Raw genomic sequence first — 23,697 nt, forward strand, 5'->3', positions numbered from 1 at the left:
AGAAATTAAAATCAAAACCCTAATTTCGCGACGAAATGGATCAAATCACCAGACCTGCATACGCAATTATACGATACATGTAACTGATCTCAAGTTTGTTTTAATAGAGAAAATTAACCAATGCTCAAATCTAATGAACAAACTTTTGAAACAAATGAAAACTAATAGCATAAAAGTTATTTATTTTAATTTATTTTGAAATTTAAATGGTCTTTTTTTTTACGGTAAATAGAAAAGGGTTTCTTTTCAGAAAACTGTATTTTTTTACCAAAATAGCAAGAACGGAAAAAACACATTAACCAAGAAAAACTTATGATGTATTATTAGCAAATTTTGATATAAAAAAAACACATTACATTTCTATGTATATTATGTATTATACATCATCTTGATAGACAAGGCAAACACTATATTTTTTAATTGTAAATTATTGGTTTAAATCTCTTTTAGTTTTTGAAATATATGTTTAGGCATACTAAAAAAAATATAAGCAAAACATAAGAAAAAGATGAAAAAAAACATAATAAAACTATGAGCAAAGAAATTACTTATGTGTAAATAATGAAATATTGTGGCTTATATCGAAAATTGGTGTGGAGTCAGTTTAATTTCCGGTTAGTTTACTGATCTCGTTGATTTATTAATTAAATCAAAAAATGGTTTAATTAATTTCATTTTAGGTAAATAAATTAAACCAGAAACCCTATTATTTATCAAGTCGATGCCTCTTATTCTCTCTTTTGGGTGTGTTGTGGTCGACATTTTGTTGATCGGAGAGAAGGAGCAGGAGCATAATCATTAGTCTACAGAAAGAAACGGTTTCGACATATCAAATAGTCGTCAAAGGTAACGAAATTTGGTAGAGTTATTCCCAAGCCTTTCATCGTCATTCTTCTTTTTACAAAAGTGGATTTGGATTTAAAATCAATGAGTTATTGGCAATTTTGTGAGACACGTTTTCTCAGATGTCAGTTAGGACCATCAAGGATTTTAACTAAGATTGTAGTCTCGTCTAGTTTCTGATCGGCACCAGATTTTGTTGGGAGCTTCTTGACGTCTGGAAAAGCTTTCCACCGGAGGGATTTGATAGTTAATGGTTGGTTTTTATTTTACGGTTTCATCTTTGAGACTATTCTTTTTTGATGTTTCTGTCCAGTTTGCTTCAAGGTTGTTTTAGGCTGTGTGGCTTGTGGTAGGGCGTGGCTGGAGTTTTGCAGACGCAAGGAGAGTCTCTACTGGTTGTATTTGTTGTTAGAATCAGCAAGCTTGTTAAGGTGAGTGTGTGACCATGGCTTATCTAAGCGATTGGGTTGTATGACTTGTTTTGTGTGATGATGTGTAGGTGTGGTAAATGTGTTATTGGGTGTTCTATTTAATGACTGGTTTGTTATGTTTTATTTGTGGTTGTACTCTTGATTTGCTTATGTGTATAGCTCGTAGATGGGAGGATCGCCTCAATAGGTATATTTGGTAATACTCACGCATCTCATTGTGTTTGAGGTGAAAGTAATGAATGTATAGCGTGGAATCATCGCGATGAGGAGGAGGATGATCTAGGATCTCATTTGTGTGATGTTGGTTAGAGTCTTGTCAGGTTGTTGGATAGAATGGTTAGGAATATTATCGTATTAATGATATCTTGGTTTGGTATTATTTTTGTATGTTTCCGCTGTGCATAATATGAGTTGTGGTTGTGTTGGTTTAATTNATAGGTATTTCTGGTAATACTCACACATCTCATTGTGTTTGTGGTGCAAATAATGCATGTTTAGCGTGGAATCATGGCGATGAAGAGGATGGTGATTTAGGGTCTCGGTTGTATTATTGTTATGTTATTTTGTTGTTGGAACCTTGGTTAGGATGATAGTTTGGTTTATATGTTTCCGTTGTGCATGTTGATGTTTGCTTTATATTAATCTGTTGTTGGTTAATTGTTTGGATTGTACTTAAATATTAGGGGAATTGGCAGGTATAACCAAAAAAAAAATTAAAATTAAGTGAGTAACTATTCTAACCATACATCTAATATATTCTATGTATAATATACAATATATACCAATTTGTCCCTACCTCTACAACCACAAACCACCTCCCCTCCTACTACCACCACAAACCACCTCCCCTCCTACTACCACCACCCCACCGCCGGACCACCGCCGGGGTTCCGCCGGACCACCGCCGGGGATTAGCCGGACCACCGTTGGGGTTCCGCCGGGCCACCGCCTGGGTTTTGTCGGACCGCCGCTGAGGTTCCGCCGGACCACCGCCGGAGAACCTCTAAACTATCGCCGGTGAACCGCCCGCCCATCGCCGGAGAATCACTGGACCACCACCGGACCACCGCCGAGAATCGCTGGACCACCGCTGGAGAATCGCTGGACCACCGCTGGATGTAATTTACCATACCTTTGATCCTAATTTTCTAATTTTTTCAAATAAGTGGCTATATTCTTTGTTAGTTTTTTTTTTTGGTTATTCACCTAATTCACCCTAAATATTATGAGATATTTAATTAAATTATTATAAATAAAGAAAACGGATCAGGTTGTTTCATGTAACTACTAACCACTACTCTTAAGAGAAATACACAAGGAAGAAAATAATATGCCTACTGTAGTTAACCTATATTATTTCTAATATAAATAAATACACATATACGTTTGTTCTAAAAATGTAGAACATATTGCAATTTAAACAGAAAATTCTGTGACAAAATCTAATTTGGGCTTCAAAAGTAATTAAGGTTAACCTTATATTAGACGGAAAAAAACAACAAAATTGACTGGTTAATAATTCATTTGAAAAAGAAAAAAAAAATCCATATCATAAATTTATTTTACTTACGTTGGAAAATAAAGAAAAATATATTAGAAAATACAATAAAATCTCTCTTACAAAATCTATTGAAAATAATTTGGTTCGTTCAAAATTAATTTGGTTTGTAGTAGATATGTTTATTCGATTTATCAATAAATGTACTCAAAATATTTAATTAATTTCTGATGGTGATCCAAAAAAAAAAAAAAAAAGAAGAACATGCATACGCGCGGGAAGAGATGATCATGAGAAGAGAGTCATGGAAGAGATGATGAAGGAGCGGGAGGAAGGTACGCTTTGTGGTGGTTAATAGAGAAAAGTTTGTTACAGATCGAAATAGAAAAATATCTTCTGGTTTATTCAATGTGTTGTGTACAATACACTTTGACTCTGTATTTATACTCAAGTAGATCATGTATCTGGTTTATATTGAACCGACCCATTTACAGACTCAATTATTGATTTAGATAACCAAGTCACTCTATTATTCCCCCTCAAGATGGCAAGTAGATAGACTTAAGAGCCATCTTGGAAATGAGAGACCTAAACTGAGCTGGATAAAGAGGTTTAGTAAACACATCTGCTAATTGCTGATATGTAGTGATGTGAAAAGTTTTGATCAAACCACTCTCAATCCTATCACGAACAATGTGACAATCCACCTCAATGTGTTTTGTTCTCTCGTGAAACACAGAGTTATTAGCAATGTGATTCGCTGCAGTTGAGTCACAATAGAAAGCAACTGTTTTATACTGCATTACCTGAAACTCTTTAAGCAAGTTCACCAACAAGGAAATTTCTCTTACAGCATACTGCATAGCTCGGTACTCTGACTCAGCCGAGGAATGAGAAGCCACTTGTTGCTTTAAAGATTTCCATGAGATCAAAGATGAGCCAAGGAACATACAGTATCCAGACGTAGATCCCTTAGTATCCTTGCACGATCCCCAATCTGCATCAGTGAATCCCTGTAGAACAAAGTTTGAATCTGCAGAGTAGAAAAGACCTTCTCCAACTGTGCCTTGATCTAGCAAGTGCTGAAATCTTAAACGTAGCAAATTAAATTCAACCAAATGGCAACGGCGCCAAATTAATAACAGGATTTTCACCCATGGTATCAATTTCCTATGCAGTTGTAGTACAAAGGGTTATCAATCAAAATGGTTGTTATGCTAGGAGATGAGATATGATCATAACTATGCAAGTCAAGCCAAGCAATAATGAGGTTTGATCTAACAATCCTAAAATAATTAAAAGAGAATAAATAAACAAGAACCACACGACCTAAGCACTCGATGCAGGCATTCGAGTACAGGATCGGGTGGAGTGATCGGGTAAACAAGAAGAGTATGAACAGCTCTAAGGTGTACACGAAGTTGGTGATCGAGTACTAGTTTGGGTATAGGGTCGAGTTATGAATAAAAACGTAAAGAATCAAGATGCAAAAGCTCCTAAGGATGGGGTAATCGACTCCTAAGTGTTCCTGACCAGTATGGATGTCCTACATGCCTCAAGCAAATATTCCCTAGACAATGAATCTCTAAAATCTTGTTAAAACACTCTCGTGATAGAAACAATCAACCTTGATCACTTCCCTACCCAACTCTCATTGGAGAAACATGACCAAGCAGGCAGTACAAACCGATTCATTATTGTCAATAAACTCCTTACACATCTAATCTCTTAGGCTAAGTGAGTATATCTCTAGCATTGATTGATTTAAGCATTTCAACAACATCTCTCGATGGCAAAACACCCTAGATCTAATCTCAACCTCTCGGTCTATTGATAGCATTAAGAACACCAATCTAGAAAGGAACTTATATAACATAAAAAACCAAGCTAAGACATCCTAACCAATCAAGAACACATAATTGTCTATCCCATCCCTAGAAACTTTGTTTCACTACTCAGATCTCATTGCAGAAAACATAAAAACGAAGATAAACGAAAATTGCATTGTATTGAAAATAAGATAGAAGTAAAAGAGTACAAAGTCGAAATCTAAAAAGGATAGCAAAAGAAATGTAAAATAAATCCTAACAATGTGGAAAAAGTGTTTGAGTCGCTCAAGATCTCTCTCAGAAGCCCTCGCTCTCTGTGTTGAGTGTCTGCGACGTGCTAGGACGAGAGGAAGAAGAGGGGGGTTTATATATGGAAATCCTTTTAACCTAGCTTCCCAGTCCTGCCCGAGGGTCTGCTCGATGAGGTGCACGAGGATGAGGTTGGGTTACTCATCGGATAGGTCTTCGGGTTGTTCTTCCTGCTCTCGGATCCTCCTCGATCGGGTTGAGGTTCGGACTGTTCTTCCTGCTCGATAGCTTCTTCAGGTACATGCTCGGATTTGACCTTGTTTCTCCCCATTTTAGGCTCTAAAGCACCTGTTTTCATCCAAAATGTGCAAATGCAAGAATGCAACACCCTAAATGGCCTAAATGCGAATTCTTACAGTTAATGACCTAAAAATGTTAAGGTTAGGGTAAATATAATGCAAAATATGGACCAAAAAAGATGCTTAAAACATGTAAATTAGAGAGTTATCAAATGGTCAAGTACATCAACTTTCCCATCAAACGACGATAAGAAGCAGGATCATCCATAACCAGTTCATCTCCATCCTATAACCAACTTAGAATTAGGATCCATTAGAATAGAAGAAGGCTTACATGCCAACAAACTTGTTTCTTCCAAGATGTCCAAAGCGTATTTACGCTGAAAAATGGTGATTCTAGAGGCTGATCTTGCAATTTCAAGTCCAAGGAAATATTGTAATGTCTCCAGATCTCTAAGCTTAAAAGCTTTATGTAGTTCTTCCTTTAAAACAACAACTTCTACATCATCATTGCTGGCAATGACAATATCATCTACATAAACCAGAACCGCAACATATTTACCTTTGACAGTTCTTGTGAACAATGTATGATCAGAATGCGACTTCTTGAACCCCAAAGACATTAGTGTGGAACTAAATTTTAGAAACCACTGTCTTGAAGCTTGTTTTAGTCCATAAACTGACTTCTTCAATTTGCAAACAGCATTAGGAGGTAATACTCCCCCTTCTTTTGATGTATACCCTGGAGGTAATGTCATGTAGATCTCCTCATCGAGTTCTCCATTTTAAAAAAGCATTGGAGATGTCTAGTTGATGTAAACTCCACTTCTTTGCAGCAGCAACAGCAAGTAGTGTCTTTACTGTTGTCATCTTCGCAACAGGAGAAAAAGTATCGACAAAATCAATGCCTTCTTGTTGTGTATAACCTTTAGCCACCAATCGAGCTTTGTACCGCTCTAGGGTTCCATCAGCATTAAGTTTAACTTTATAAACCCATTTGCAACCAATCAAATGCTTATTAGGAGGCAAGGAAACAACATCCCATGTAGTTGTGCCTTCTAAAGCTTGTAATTCTGCATTCATCGCTTTAAGCCAATCATCTAACTTCTTTGCTTGAGAAAAAGAGCTTGGTTCAGCATACTTTGTAACAGAGCAGATATAAGCTCTATAAGGTTCAGATAGCTTATCATAGCTCATATAGTCTGATAAGGGATACTCCACTCCAGTAGCATTCAGATTACAATAGTAATCTTGTAAGTAGGAAGGTGCTTTGACTGGTCGTTTAGTCGAATTGATATCTGGAGCCGAATCTGCAGGGACAAAATCTGTAGCAGTGCTGATATCTGTCAGAGATTCACCACTCAAAACCGCAGGTTCAGCACGTGTAGGGTTCACTATAGGAGATTCATCACTCTGAACTATAGGATCTACACTATGACTCGTTGTAGAAGATTCACCACTCATAACTATAGGGTCAATACTATCAGAATTGCCAACTGAAGATTCATCAATGCTCCCAAAAATATCAGAAAGAGAATCAGAAGTACCTTTTGCAAAGGGGAAAATAGTCTCATGAAAGACCACATTTCTTGATATATGAATAGAATTTGATTCCAAATCCAGAAGCTTATATCCTTTATATCCTGCAGGATAGCCTAGGAAAGCACATGCTTTGGCTCTTGGTTGAAACTTCGTCCGTCCTTTTGTTGATGTAGAACTGTAACAAAGACATCCAAAAACACGCAAGCCACTATAATCAGGTTTCTTTGAGTTTAAAACTTCATAAGGAGACTGTTCTTTGAGAAGAGGTGTAGGTAGTCTATTGATGAGAAAAATGCAGTGAGAACACAATCTCCCCAATACTCATCAGGGATCTGAGCTTGAAACATAAGCGATCTAGCCACCTTCAATATATGTTGGTGTTTGCGTTCTACAACTGAGTTCTGCTCTAGAGTTTCTGGACAAGAGTGATAAGAAAAAATGCCTTTCTTCCTGAATAACTCTGTAAACTTTAATTCCTGTGCATTTTCAGATCTAACACCCTTTACAACAGCTCCATATTGAACTTCAATCATCTCCAGAAAATCAGGAAAAACCTGTAACACATCTGACTTGCTTCTTAATAAGTAAACCCAAGTCACTCTACTGCGATCATCAACAATAGTCAAAAAATGCTTGTATCCTTCCACTGTTGGTGTTGCAAATGGTCCCCATATGTCAATATGTAAAAGATCAAACGCAGAATCACAAATATTATTCTTGGAAGGAAATGAAAGTCGTTTCTGTTTAGCAATTGGACAGATAGCACAATTAAAATCTCTTTTATTCTTCTGTTTAAAACCAAGTACATCTGTAACCAAATCAGTTCTATATTCAGATGGATGGCCTAGCCTATTGTGCCACAAACTTGAATCAATGACAACATTAGTATAACATTCCTTTTGCTGAGAAGTCTGCTGTGAAATGGTTCGAACGTCCAGGACATAGAGATTTGAAATTTGTTCACCCGCTCCAATCGTCAACCCCTTGGTAGGATCCAGTATGATGCAAGAAGTCTCATCAAATGTCACTCTGCAACCCAGATCTCTTGTTAACTGACTTATGCTGAGAAGATTCAGTCTGAAATCTGGAATATACAAGACATTATTCAACAGCAGAAACTCATTCAGCTTTATTGTACCAACCCCTGTGATCTTAACTCCAAAACCAGTTGGTAAAGTCACTGAATTATTTACAGTGTCTGAAAGACTTGAGAATAAAGTCTTATCATGACAAACATGGTGTGTAGCACCACTATCAATGATCCATGATTCAGAGGATAAAATGCTTCTAGTAGCTCTCAACATTCCAACAAATTTTAAAGTGGAGTTAGAGAAAGCCATACCAGGTAATGCGGTGATGGTTGCTCCTGAAGATGAAGGATTCTGATTCAGAATGGTTTAACACTGAGAGTTAAAGTAATCAATGACCCCCTGAATCTGATATTTAGTGAGAGTCTTGATCATGCCTGCAAGGTAATCATTAGAAGTCGAATCTGTCAAAGCAAGCTGAGCAATGACTGGTTTACTGGGAACCAGTTGTTTATCAGAAGTCGATTTGTCAGATTGGTTCTTGTTCATGTGCTTGAAGCTTATCGGATAACCATGAATTCTGTAGCATTTTTCAACCATATGTCCAGTATAACCACAGTGAGAGCAAATAACCTTATGTCCTTGAGTCTTGTAGTTGTTGTATGTAGCATTAGCAGAGGGCTGCACCATATCAACAACAACATTAAAAGCAATTGCGTTCTGAACAGGGGTAATGGTCCGTTGACTGTGATCTTGATCAAGCAGATTGTAGATTCCTGATAGAGTTGGAATATGCTTCTTCATGATTGTTTGACTCCTCACAACTGAGTAGGATTCGTTTAAGCCAACGAAGAACATGATCACTCGAGCATGATCTTCTTTCTGTTCTGTCGCCTTACAACAATCACATTTTCTGCAGGTTTTTATACAATTAGCTCCATCTAACTCATTCCATAGAGTCTTTAATGTTGTATCATATGTAGATAAATCCATAGATCCTTGTTGAAGAGACCAAGTCTGCTGAGATAGTTGATAGGATCGTGGTAGATTAGTGATATGAAATTGTGTCTTAAGATCTTGCCAAATCTCCGAAGCATCATCAAAGCATAAAATACTTTTATAAATTTGCTTCGCTACAGAGTGAAGAAGCCAAGATTTCACCAAACTGTTACATCATGACCAAATCCTAAACATGGGATCAGATTCAGCAGGTCTAGCGAAAGATCCATCAATAAATGCAAGCTTGTTCTTCGCATCTAAAGCAGTTTTCATCGCAATACTCCAGTCATCATAATTTGTACCATCTAATACATCAGAGATGATAGAGATACCAGGACTGTCGCTATTTGTGAGGTAGAACGGAGAATGGATGCTATCCGGAGACTCATTCGAAGATGCAAAACTTTGAAGAACTAGTGGAATTGTTTGAGTTAACGAAACTGCTTGAACAACTTGCGGTAACGTCTCTGGTGCTTGTGGTTGCCTCTTTGGGGAAGAATCATCGCGATTCACCGGTCGACGAGCTGATGAAGGTGCTCTGACCGTGCGACGACTCACTTTGCGAGTGGTAACCATCAGGAAAGTTTGATTTAGTTGAAAAACGAAGAATTGGGAAGAGACATTGAAGATCTGAGCTGATTTGAGCTTAGATTCGCCGGAAACAATGGAAGAATCGGTTGAATTTTGAGATTCAACGCTCTGATACCATAATAGAGAAAAGTTTGTTACAGATTGAAATAGAAAAATATCTTCTGGTTTATTCAATGTGTTGTGTACAATACACTTTGACTCTGTGTTTATACTCAAGATAGATCATGTATCCGGTTTATATTGAACCAAACCATTTACAGACTCAATTATTGATTTAGATAACCAAGTCACTCTATTAGTGGTTGGTTTCCCATCAAAGACATTAAGGACCCTCGCTTTGATGTCATCTCCAAGTTTGCTGTCTCCGAGTTCAATAAACAGAACAACTCGGGACTCAAGTTTCAAACGGTTGTTTCCGGCAACATGCAGGTCGTCGCCGGTATTAATTTCCGGTTAGTTTTGGATGTCAGTGACGGAGACAACGGAGTTAGCAAGACCTACGAGGCGCAGGTCTATGAACAGGCATGGCTCCATTCCAAGTTTCTTACTTACTTTAAATCCATTGATTAATTATGTTGTTGTAAATTTAAAAAAGAAAGAAGATTCTAACTATGATTTTGATTGTTGGAAGGTATATCTTTCTCCTTCTCTAACTGTTTTTTGTGTTTAACCAAGTTTTGTTCTATCTTTTCTACAACAAAGTAAAATGTTAAATGGTAATGGGAGAGAATCTAACCAAGAAATAAGGGAAAAATGTAACAAATATTGATGAAAATAGTGCTACCATTAAACAATAAGGACCAAGGAAAAGCAACTTCAGGTATCTAAAGGAATGTGATTAGTATCCTCTTTAAAAACAATTTAGAAACTGTCATGTGGGACTGGATGATGCAATAGATAGATCATGTGATAAGCCGCCCTTCTTATTTCCCTCTCTTCAGTCTTCAAAGTTTAAACCAAAAACGAGTGAGACAAAAAAAAAAAAAAAAAAATTTTTGTAAATATTGAAAGAAAAGAGAAAAAATGAGAGAGTTGAGTTTTTTTCTTAATAGAGAAAGGGTTTATAAATTACTACTTGGGTGCAAAGTTAGTAATCACTTCATTTACCTCTAGAGAGAGACTCTTCTAAGGGTTATGTTTCTCTCTCTCCCTTTCGCTCTCTTTCTCTGTAGAATGGCTTCGAGTGCTTCAAAATTCATCAAATGTGTGACTGTAGGAGATGATGCCATTGGGAAAACTTGTATGCTCATCTGCTACACTAGCAACAAATTCCCTACTGTAAACCCCTCATATCCTTGTAATCGATTAGCAAAATTCTTCTGGGTTTCTCACAGTCTCGTAACTTGTATCCTCGATTTCCATCAAATTCTTCTTCTGGGCATCTCCAATTTTGTTACTTTTTTTTTGTTGAAAATCCTTCTAGGTCTTATCAAATTTCAGCTCGTTTTTCTAAGAATTAAGAACTTGAAATATAAGAACACCTCTCTTATTATTGATTTAGAAAACTCTCTCAAAAACTAAATCTCTCTCTCAAGTCTTATAGAACACCTCTCCATAGACTCTTATATTTATAGGTTTAACTTTTCCTAAATCTATTAGAATTAACATATTACAACTTATTAATCTCATGAACGTTTCTTTTTTCCTATTCTATCTCTTTTGGCAAGTTCCTAGGAGATAGTTTCTTCCACAAGTTGGAATTATCCAACATTCTCCCCCTTAATTCCAACTTGAACTTCGGGTGCTTTAATCTCTTGTACTCCGATCAGATTCCGCATTTCTCTGAACTTGATTCTCGCCAGTGGCTTAGTAACGATGTACGCCTTCTGTTCCTCACCAGGAACATGCTCCACTTCTATCTTATAATTCTCCACACATTCACGAATAAAATGATACTTTGTGAGTATGTGCTTATTCCTTCCATGAAACACTGGATTCTTACTTAGAGCTATGGCTGACTTGTTATCAATCCTTAGTAAGATCTTCTCATCTAGACTAAGTACTTCTCTTAGCAACTCCTTCAACCATATTGCTTGCTTTGCTGCTTCTGTAGCTGCCATAAACTCAGCTTCATATGATGATATCGCCACTATGTGTTGTTTCTGTGAGGTCTAAGTGATTAACGATGAACCAAGATAAAACACATGACCTCCAGTACATCTTCCATCATCAATATCAGCTTTGTAACTACTGTCGCTGTATCCAACAACCTTACTCAACCCATCACGCTTGTAGAACAAGCCTAAGTTGGTGGTTCCTTTCACATACCTTAATAAGTGTTTAAGAGCTTGTCCGTGTACCTCTCTCGGACTCTGCATATACCGGCTCAAAACTCCTACAGCAAAAGCCAAGTCTGGACGTGTGTGAAGCAGATACCTTAAACACCCAATCTTTCTTCGATATCTTGTGGCGTCAATTTCAGATTGTTTTTCAGCCTTTGAGATCTCCATACCAGGCTCCATTGGTATGTGCGCTGAATTACACGAACCCATCTTAGTAACGATAAGTATACCTTGAGCATAAACTTCTTGTTTTCTTCTTATCCCATCTGCTCCTTGTACTACTTCAATACCAAGATAATATGTCAATTTGCCGAGGTATGACATCTCAAACTCTCTTGACATATCCCTTTTAAACTGATCAATGACTCTTTGTGAAGTTCCTGTCACAAACAAGTCATCAACATAGATTTCCACTACCAGACTTTCTTTCTTGTCATCCTTGAGATACACAGTAGGCTCCTTTATGCATCTTTTAAAGCTCATCTTCTTCAGAACATGATCAAGCTTCACGTTCCAAGCTCTAGGAGCTTGACGTAGACCATACAACGCCTTATGTAGTTTGTACACTCGATCCTCTTGTCCTCGTTTAACAAAGCCTTCGGGTTGGCACACATAAACCAGCTCGTTTAAGTCACCATTCAAGAATGCGGTTTTCACATCAAGGTGATGAATCTCCCATCCCTTCGAAGCTGCGATAGCAATGAGTAGTCGAATAGTTTCAATACGAGCTACAGGTGCAAAAGCTTCTTCGAAGTCCACTCCTTTTTGTTGTACATAACCTTTTGCTACAAGTCTTGCCTTGAACTTGTTCAATGATCCATCCGCTTTCATCTTGATTTTATACACCCACTTCAACCCTATTGGTTTAACACCATCCGGCTTCTCAACTAGCTCCCAGGTTTTATTTTTAGCGATAGACTTTAGCTCAGCCTTCATCGCATTAACCCATTCTTGCAAACTTAAAGCTTCAGAAACAGACTCTGGTTCACCATCTATGGTAAGTATAAGTCGTTCACTCTCCAGTTCAGCTAGTAGAACATAATCATTGAGGTATCGAGGTTTGTTGATAACACGTCCATATCTTGTTACAACTTGCTGATTTTCACCGACTTGATCCATGTGTTCTTCATTTTCTTCATCTTCTATCTCTTCTTCTTGGTTTGCAGGTTCTTGATCCGGTTTTTGATGCTCGACATTGTCATCTTGATTGTTCTCATATTCATTTCCTTCTTATACAAACCCATTATGAGATAGTTTAAACCTTCCCGGTTCTCCATTGGTTTGGTTTCTGCAGTCGACCAATCCCAAACTTTTGTCTCGTCAAACACGACGTCTCTGCTTACAAACACCTTTCTCGTAACTGGATCATATAGCCTATAAGCTTTTGTACCTGGTTTTGTCCCTAGATTGATCAAAGTTCTCGACCTATCATCCAACTTCTTAAGATGTGGTCCAATGATCTTAGCATAAGCAACACAGCCAAACACTCGTAGATGCTCGATGTTAGGCTTTCTGGTCGTGAAACTTTCATATGGAGTCTGACCCGCTAAAGCTTTGGTAGGAACTCGATTAATCAGATATGTTGAATGACGTACAGCCTCTCCCCATAGTTCATTCGGAAATTTCATAGCTTTAAGCAAGCTTTCAACTACACCATTCTGTTGAGGAGTATATGGTGCAGGTAAATGTCTAGAGACTCCACTTCCTTCATATAACCGGTTAAACTCAAGCGAGGTAAACTCTCCTCCCCTATCGGTGCGAAAGGTTTTGATGGACAATCCGGTCTGCTTCTCAATGCCTTCTTGAAACCTTTTAAACCGATCGAAAGCCTCGCTTTTCTCCTTCAATAGCATTGTCCACATGTATCTCGAAAAATCATCAATAAGGACAAAGACATACCGGTTGTTAGCTGGTGTTGGTGGAGATATCGGTCCACACAAGTCACCATGAATCAGCTTTAAAGCTTGAGCTGCTCGAAAAGATGTTGTAGTTGGAAACACAGCTCTGGTCTGTTTTCCGACTAAACACGTAGTGCAAACATTCTTCTCATGAATCGATTGTGGCATTCCAACAACCATACCCTGTCTTACCATGTTGTTAATTACTCCAACACTTATGTCCCAGCCGTTCATGCCATGTTAGAGTAGTGTCGTTATCTTGGATATAAAGACACTTAGGATACTCAACCTCCATTGGCGTCTTATAGAGGCGGTTTGATGATCTTGTGACTCGTACTAACAACCGCCCAACAGGATCACTTAAAGTTAACATGTCTCCCTTCATGTTCACTTCACATCCAAATTCAGTCGCTTGTCCTAGACTGATAATGTTGTGTTACAGGTCGGGAATATAGTAAAACTCCTTGAGTGATCGCCTCTCACCCGTTTTTCCCACAAATACAATCGATCCCTTTCCAACAATGTTGACAAACGAACCATCACCAAACTTAATCTCCCCTGTGATGCTCATATCTAGGCTAGAAAACAATTGTCTGTTTCTCGTCATGTGGTTGCTAGCACCGTTGTCAAGATACCATATACTTTCATTGTTGGCATCATAATTCTTGGGAAACAACTTATCCTCGTTTAAGAACACCACCTCATGAACGTAAAGTGCATCAGCTTCATGAGTTTCATTCAGATTTGTCTCTTGATGGCCAACTTCTTTCGCTTGACATGAAGATGCGTAATGACCCGGTTTATCACACCTCCAACAAATTATTTTAGATAGATCTTTCTTCTGGTTTTGTACTTGATCTGTAGTGTCTCCTCCACGATTCTGGCCATTGAACCTTCCTCGTCCCCTGCCTCTGCCAGAACTATCTCCATTGTAGTTACCACGACCAAAACCCCCTCGACCATATCCACCTCGACCATATCCTCCTCGACTGCTTCCTCTGTTATAGCCTCCTCTGTTTCCTTGATATCCACCGTAGTTTCCTTGATTGTTTGAATTTGAAAACATAAGTTTTGCTTGGTCTTCACTCCGGGTCTCCTCCCCTACACACTCTTCATAAGCTTTTATACGACCAACTATGTCTCCAAATCCGGTTTTCTTTAAGTCTATGACTTGTTCCAACGATGCAACGATATAAATATATTTGTGTCTTGGAAGTCCTTGTAAGAACTTCTTTACCAACTTTGATTCATCAAGGATTTCTCCCAAAGAAGCTGACTGCGATGCTAGCCCTGAGATCTTGCCAGCAAAATCATCAACAGAGTCCGTATCATTCATCGTCACCCGATCAAGATCTGCAAGTAAAGTCTGAAGCCTTGCTTCCTTTACATGTTCCGCACCTTGGTGACGTGCTCGTATGGCTTCCCATAGGGTTTTAGCCGAACCTTGATCTCCAACTTGCAGGATGAGTGACTCGGGGATGGATTGAAACAGAAGAGAATTCGCTACGTCGTTCATCTTCTGATCGGTGGATCCAGGATCAATAGCCTCCCACACCTCGCTAACTCGAAGTGTAATTCTCATGCGCATCGACCAAACAGTATAGTTTGTCGATGTTAATATCGGACATTGGATGGACGGTGATCCAAGGTTCTTGGCTCGCGGCGATGGATTTGAATCGTCCCCCATACTTGGTTATGAATAGCTTCTCCTCCACAACCTTTGATCGGAGCTACAACCTTAGCTCTGATACCAAATCTAAGAATTAAGAACTTGAAATATAAGAACACCTCTCTTATTATTGATTTAGAAAACTCTCTCAAAAACTAAATCTCTCTCTCAAGTCTTATGGAACACCTCTCCATAGACTCTTATATTTATAGGTTTAACTTTTCCTAAACCTATTAGAATTAACATATTACAACTTATAAATCTTAGGAACTTTTCCTTTTTCCTATTCTATCTCTTTTGGCAACTTCCTAGGAGATAGCTTCTTCCACAAGTTGGAATCATCCAACAGTTTTTACGAGAACTTCATCAGGGTTTTTCAAAGTTAGCTCCTTTTTTAGGGATTGTGTAGTAGTTCTAAGTCATCGTCATTTGAGGTCCTTGGATAGAGAAATTTATAGTGCGGTGAAGATCGGTGACTATTGAGATTTTTGTATTTATGAATTTGCAGGTCAAGAAGACTATAACAGACTAAGGCCTTTGAGTTACAGAGGAGCAGATGTTTTTGTGTTGGCTTTCTCATTGATCAGCCGAGCTAGCTACGAGAATGTTTTCAAAAAGGTTTGTGAACATTGTATTCCTTCTTTCTCTTAATGGGAAAACAAATAATGAAATGTGATTTTCTGATGTTTGTCAAGTATTTATTTTGGTCAGTGGATCCCTGAACTCCAGCACTTCGCACCAGGAGTCCCCATTGTACTTGTTGGTACTAAAATGGGTTAGATAGAGTGGAACCAACATATTTCCTTGTGTATTGCTTGAAAATCACATTTAGTATATGTAATGTTTCTTACAATGTTTCGATATATAGATCTTCGTGAAGACAAACATTATTTGTCTGATCATCCTGGACTGTCCCCGGTAACTACATCACAGCTGTGATTTTTCAACCTGTAGAAATCGTAACCGATGTTGACCCTCTCTTCTGCTTGGGGTTTTTTTAATGATATAAGCATTCATGTGTGACAGGGAGAGGAACTCCGCAAGCATATTGGAGCAACATATTACATTGAATGCAGCTTCAAAAACTCAACATTCATATTAGTTTACCCTTTTACTTGCACAAATATGACAAATATACTTTTCTTTGGTCTATGGTTTTTGTAGAATGTGAAAGCCGTATTTGATGCTGCTATCAAAAAGAAAGCCAGAAAATCTAAATCTCTTTGCAAAATTCAAGTTAAAAACCAGCAATAAAATCAAGTTTAGATAAGTTCACAAAATCACTAATTCAAATATCTTTGTCAAAAGTAATTTTGCTCACCAAAGGTTTTATCAGGAAAATCAATTATATTCTCATATCAATTAATAATCCTAAGATCTAAATCCAGATGACTAATCAAAGATCTAGCATTATGAACAACCTATGGTGAAGAACAAGAAAGATAATGAATCCTAAATTAACAGATCTAACAATCCATGAAATCTCTAATGAGAAACCCTAAACCTAACTAGAAGATCTACTCAGACATAATTGTATGAACACAAATCATGAATAAAATAGATAGCATTAAGAGATTAAAAGAAGAAGAAAACGAGTTCTGAATCTTCTCTGAAGGAGTCTTGATTCTTCTCTCCAAAAGCTTTCTAAAAATCTCTCAGGGTTTTGCTCTCAAAAGTTGCAGGGAAAAATAAAGCTTAGGTCTAGACAATGACCATAAAAATCCTATTTATATTCCTAAAAACGTCCAAGGACTAATAATGCAAATATAGAAAACTCTGGGGCAACTTTGTAAATCTTCAAAACTTGTGAGAAAAACATTCGATTTCGACTTTGGCCTAGCATCGATCGATGCATATGCTGTGTCGATCGATGCACTCTTCTGAACATGTCTCCCAACTTCGTAGCTCAGCCTCAATGCTTGATTAAGCTCCAAATCTTTCTATTTAGCTCCATTATGCTCCTGTCCATGCTAAATCCTATAAAGACTCAAAAGACTCTAAAAATAACAAAAAGACTCTATAATTAAGACTTATATCATGGCTAAAAACACCTAAAAACCATGATATATCAACTCCCCCAGACTTAGCCTTTGCTTGCCCTCAAGCAAATCAAAAACTTCATCTGTGAAAGAGGTTTGAAAACGCAGGAACTCATTTTCTTTTTAAAGTAATACAATGATCATCCAAACCTTAATCCACATGCTTAGCAGATAAATCTAAATCGAACCACCATGTACTTCTCCGTTGACTTTCATAGCATCCCAAATTCAAACCAAATTCCACTACTTCCTCCATTAAGCCTTCATCGGTGGTTCTCATCAATTTGATAAATGTCAAGAACCTTCTAGACTCATTCCCGTACAATACCATAACAAGCAAGACATATTTTTTACCGCATGTGGTACTCTTTCTCTCTCCCAAACTTATTCTATTTATTCTTCCTTTGAGCTTTGCTTTTTTTTTTATTATCCTTTTTTTTTCTTCAAAGGTGTAAGCGAATACCGGGGTCATTGGTAATTTACCTATCCCTCGCTTCCAAGATTTGTGTGATCATTTGACTCAAGAGTAGAATAATGAGATCACAGGTAATTTACCTAACCCTCTAAACTGATCAAAATCATCTCATCTTTTATTCTTCTTTTTTTTAAAAACAAAGCTCTTAGGACAAAACATTTTAATACTTATATAAGGAAGAGGAGTACCAAATTTTTTCTTTTCTGAAGTCTTACTTGTCAGGTATGAACAATGAGTCAAGCTCTATGAACATCAATCTCCTTGATGAGGTAAAAAGAAAAGTACAGAAATTACCTCAAGCTTTTATGGATTCTGTTGGAAATTTGGATGTCTCTGGTTCACTGGTCAGCCATTGGATTTTTCATTAGTCGGATTTGTTGATTCAATCTGCAGCATTAATCAACCAAGGCAGTACACTAAAAAGAAAAGTCATAGTTCCCAACAAAATTTTGACTCAATAAACAAAATTTTTTCTTTTTTTTCAAAAACAAAAACGTAGTTAGTAATTGCCTCCCCCATACTTAAACAACATTGTCCCCAGTGTTATCAAGTAAGAGATTGGCGAAATAATTCAAAAGAACAAAGAAAAAGAAAAACCTACCAGTGGTTTGCCTCCCACTAAGCGCTTGTTTTCAGTCGTTAGCTTGACTGTGTCGGATCTCAGGCATCCGGTGGATCGGAACATGGCAGTGAATGCTTCCGAGAGAATGTCCTCTTCATCCAAGGGGGTGTGTAGGCAGTATGTGCATGAGATTTGCCAAGGATATGAGGAACAGGACCAGGGCGGTACTTAGGTATGGTTGGCTTTCTTTTTAAGTCCTGAAAAATCATCAACAGAAGAAACAAGTGCTCTACGATAATCTCGTGGCTTGGTTAACTGCAAAACAGTTTTTGTACCTTTCAAATTCTTATTGATGATAGGAGAAGGTTTGGGAGAAGGAGATGCATACCTTGGCCTTACCTGTGGGTTCTGGACTGTGGAATGGTGAGATTTCAGCTTTAAAACTGGTCTAGGACTTGTAGCTAAGGAATCAACTAGAGAATCTTTGGTTTCGGACAAGTCCGAGCCAATTCTGGAAGGTGTGTCGATCAATGCAACAGCTGCATCGATCGATGCTTGGCCTGTAACTCGTGTTTCTTCAACGATTCTGCAACTAACCTCTGAAATCCGTGTTTCCATTACAAAAACGTCATCTACCAGCGACTTGTCATGCATAAGAACCTCATCATGGTCTCTAGTACTGATTAGATGATCTCCACTCCAATCTTCAAGCTTAACAGCTTGCTTACTCACTTCCTCAACAGTCTCCAACTCTTTGACATACCCAGCAGTAATGTCTTCATGAGGCTCTATGAGTGGATCATCATCAGAAGCAATCTCCACAGAAAATGTCTGACCATCAATAGTGGGAACTCTTCTCAGCTTGTCCATCTCAAAGTTCATGACCAAATCATCCACATTCAGAGATATGAGCCCTTTCTTAACATCAATGATGGCACCAGCTGTAGCCAAGAAAGAGCGTCCTAAGATGAGAGGATCACTAGGCTCTTTGTCATATTCCAGCACCACAAAGTCAGTGGGAATCATGCAATCTCCAATCTTGATTGGAATATCCTCTAAGACACCTTCAGGAATTCTGCGGGATCGATCAGCTAAGATAAGAGAGATCTTAGTTGGCTTGAAATATGTCATCCCAAGTCTCATAGCAACAGAATGTGGCATCAAGTTAATACTAGAGCCAAGATCACAAAGTGAGTGACGAAACCTTCCTGTGGAGATAGAGCAATCTAACACAAAACTTCCAGGATCTGGTAACTTCTCTGCAATCCTACTATGAATCACTGCACTTACTTCCTTAGAGGCAACCACCTCCCGCTTCTTATCCTTCTTCCTCTGTGCAGGCTGATTCAACAGAATTGAGCTGACATCCTTGGTAAGCAAAGCTCCTTCCTCAGGACTCAAACCATTAGTAACCATTCTCTTCACATATCGTTTAATACCAGGAGAAAACTTGACTGAGGCATCTCTATCATCACCTTATCCATCATAGCTTTGCATCTAGCTTCTTCAATCTTCGGCTTAGACCTCCTAGGCTTAGGAAAAGGAACCTTAGGCTTGTAGGCTTGTTGTGAATTGGATAGTTCAACTGGAACAGAAACCGTAGCTGTCTGTGGGGGGTATCGATCGATGCTGAAATTGTGTCGATCGACGCTTAATTGAGTTTGCATCGATTGATGCTCTTGTGTAGTGTCGATCGATGCTGGATCAACTGACAGATCTTCGTCTCCTTCCTTCACCAAAATCGCATTACAAGCATGCTTGGGGTTCGACTCTGTTCTTCCAGAAATAAATTCCTCTTGTCTTTTAACAGACCCAACAGTCTAAATCACTTGATTCTCCATCTTCTTGACATGATTGTTTAATGCATCAAACTTCCCAGTCAGCTCAGTGTATACAGAATCAATCTTCCCATTGAAGTCCACTGTTAACTTTTGTTGACCTTCCAAAATCTGTCCAATCATTGATTCCATTTTGCTTTCTGAATTGGGTGGAGGGAGGGGTTGGTAAGAAGAAGAACCATAGTTCCTAGTGAAGTTGTTGCTTGGATTTCCTGTGAAGGAATTCTTCTGACCAAATCTCTGATTTTGATACCCAGCTCCATACACATAGTTGACACCTTCTTCTGTAGTCTCTAGCTTTGGCTCAAAAGTCTCAACATCTTCAGCAAAATGGACAGAATTCTTTCCCACTAGAAGAATGTGCACTGTATCCAACTTAGCATTCACTACAGCAAACTGATTTGAATCATGGCCTTCATGTGCTCTCTTCTGCTCTAAGTCTGCATTCTTAGTACTGTTGCTAGATGCTAATCTTTCTATCAACTTTTCAGCGTCATCTGGGTACCTTGTCTTGAAGTTTCCATCACTAGCAGCATCCAAAGCCATCTGATACCTCCAATCAATACCACTGAAGAAGATACTGATCAACTGCACCTCTGAAAACCCATGATGTGGACAGTCCCTCTGGTATGCTTTGAACCTTACCCAAGCAGCTTTGTAAGATTCAGCTGGTCCTTGTCTAAAGGTGGAGCTTAATCCTCAGCTCATCAGACATCGCATCATCATAGAAGTAGTTCAAGAATACCACCTTGATTTCATGTCAGGTTGTCAGGGATCCTGGCTTGAGTTGTCTTAGCCAATGAGAAGCTTCCCTAACAAGAGAGTAGGGGAAAAGCTTGCAGTAGAGATAGTCCTCTGTGACTCCATTAGCCTTGATGCTTGTGACTATGTCCTCAAAGTGCTCAATATGGTCTAGAGGCTTCTCATGTGGCAAGTTCTGGAATGGTCTTTGGCCAACAAGAGCAAAGTAGACAGGCTTCAGCTCAAAATCATTCCTTGGGAATGGAGGAGGGACAATTGCGGAGCGGTTCTCATAGAACAAGTCTGGTCTGTTGATGTCCGCAAGAGTCTTGAAAAGCTCTCCATTGTTGTCCCGTCGCCTCCCCATTGGCTCTGGCATTGCGTCGATCGACACCAACTATGCGTCGATCGATGCCTTCCTGGTTGCGTCGATCGATGCCATCGTTGCGTCGATCGACGCCATCTGCATTCCCATCGGCCACAACGAGTTCTTCTTGAATAACATGTCCTTCAACATCAAGTTTTTGGCCTGGTTCGTTGCGCACATGACCCTCTTGATCCCTCAAAACTCCAGCCGCATCTGGTCTCAATATGATTGGGTTGACCATCTTTGCTGATTTGGCTGCTTTTGTGTTATTACGCTCTAGTTGTCCTAACTCTTGGTTTGTAAGCTTAACAACTGGACCAGTAGGATTTTTTCTGGTGCTAGGCTTAGGCATGTACCTGAAACACACAAGAGAAAAGAAACAAAAGCGTGTGAGTAAAACAGAAAAAGAAAACTTTAGACAAAACCAAAGAGTTTAATCTAATGGTGAATCAAAAGAGTCCCCGGCAACGGCGCCAAAATTTGATATGCTCAAATTTACCCTAGAGCTACTCTCTCAAATTAAGAGATCAATTGTAGTACTTAGGTATCGAATCCACAAGAACTCTAGATTCACACAATAGATTTAATAATCTTTTACTTATGCTAAACCAAAATTGTAATTTAAATAGCAGTGCAAAAACAGAAAATAAAAGAGTTGTAAATCAATAGGAATAAACGCTAGGCTTAGGGAAATTCTCAGGAAATCATGGAAAATTAGATCAATTAATTAAACAAGCAGGATTCAATAATTAAGCACCGTTCTTGAACTCTAAACACAATTATTAAATAAATCAGTTCTCACTGCAAATATTATCTAAGTTTTAAAACCAGAAAATCCAAATCTCTTTGCAAAATTCAAGTTAAAAACCATCAATAAAATCAAGTTTAGATAAGTTCACAAAATCACTAATTCAAATCTCTTTGTAAAAAGTAATTTTGCTCACCAAATGTTTTATCAGGAAAATCAATTATATTCTCATATCAATTAATAATCTTAAGATCTAAATCCAGATGACTAATCAAAGATCTAGCATTAAGAACAATCTATGGTGAAGAACAAGAAAGATAATGAATCCTAAATTAACAGATCTAACAATCCATGAAATCCCTAATGAGAACCCCTAAACCTAACTAGCAGATCTACTCAGACATAATTGTATGAACACAAATCATGAATAAAATAGATAGCATTAATAGATTAAAAGAAGAAGAAAAAGGAGTTCTGAATCTTCTCTGAAGGAGTCTTGATTCTTCTCTCCAAAAGCTCTCTAAAAATCTCTCAGGGTTTTGCTCTCAAAAGTTACAGGGAAAAATAAAGCTTAGGTCTAGACAATGACCATAAAAATCTTATTTATATTCCTAAACACGTCTAGGAACTAATAATGCAAATATGGAAAACTCTGGGTCAACTTTGTAAATCTTCAAAACTTGTGAGAAAAACTTCCGATTTCGACTTTGGCCTAGCATCAGATCGATGCATATGCTGTGTCGATCGATGCACTCTTCTGAACATGTCTCCCAACTTCGTAGCTCAGCCTCAATGCTTGATTAAGCTCCAAATCTTTCTATTTAGCTTCATTATGCTCCCGTCTATGCTAAATCCTATAAAGACTCAAAAGACTCTAAAAATACCAAAAATACTCTATAATTAAGAGTTATATCATGGCTAAAAACACCTAAAAACCATGATTTATCAGTAATCAAACCAGTGGTGAAACAAAAGCAAAAACCAGTGGTGAAACAAAAGGAAAAGAAGAAGAAGCAAAAGCCGCGCAATGGATGTCTCTCGTAAGTTGGAATAATCTTCACTTTATAATCTACTTATATATATGATGTCGAAACTGTAGAATTTGGTTATGATAACCAAAAACTCACCATTAGCTTCGTATAATTTGGTTATATTGCCTTTCTTTCTTTGGCAGAAACATTCTTTGCGGGAAGCACTGATGATGACTCTACTCCTGATGGATCGTTCACTTCTTTTTTCTTTCTTTCTAATTGTCCCATTATTGTTGTTCTGACAAGTCGGAATATACATAGAGTTGGCAGAGATGAAGCTTCTTCGGTTTTTGTTTGTATATGTGACCGTGATGTTTTGTTTGTTTCGAGTTCGGTTATAGAATTTGTTTTATCCATTATGTAGCCAAAGATCCCATTAAGAATATAAAGAAGAAGAGCTTGGTTAAAACCAAATCCTTTTAGTTTACAGCTTAAATTACTTGCTTCTTTCGAAGAAGGTTGAATCCTTGTTGAATTTATCAGGTCTTATTATGAATTCGAGACCAATAGACAAAAGCGTGACAAAGAAGAAGCATGTAAATTTCAAACAGAACTAGCACAAGTAATAAATCTACAAACTTAAAAGAAAAAGAAAAAGAAGTAACTAATCTTGTTGTGTCTATAATACAATCCCACCACCTAACGCAGAACATATATGTAAAGCCACAATGCCAAAGACTTGTATTATCACAAGTTAAAACACACTCAAAGCCACCAACATTTGTTTTATCTCTCTAC

This window comes from Camelina sativa, chromosome 9, assembly GCF_000633955.1.
Source record: "Camelina sativa cultivar DH55 chromosome 9, Cs, whole genome shotgun sequence".
NCBI classification, from domain to species: Eukaryota; Viridiplantae; Streptophyta; class Magnoliopsida; order Brassicales; family Brassicaceae; genus Camelina; species Camelina sativa.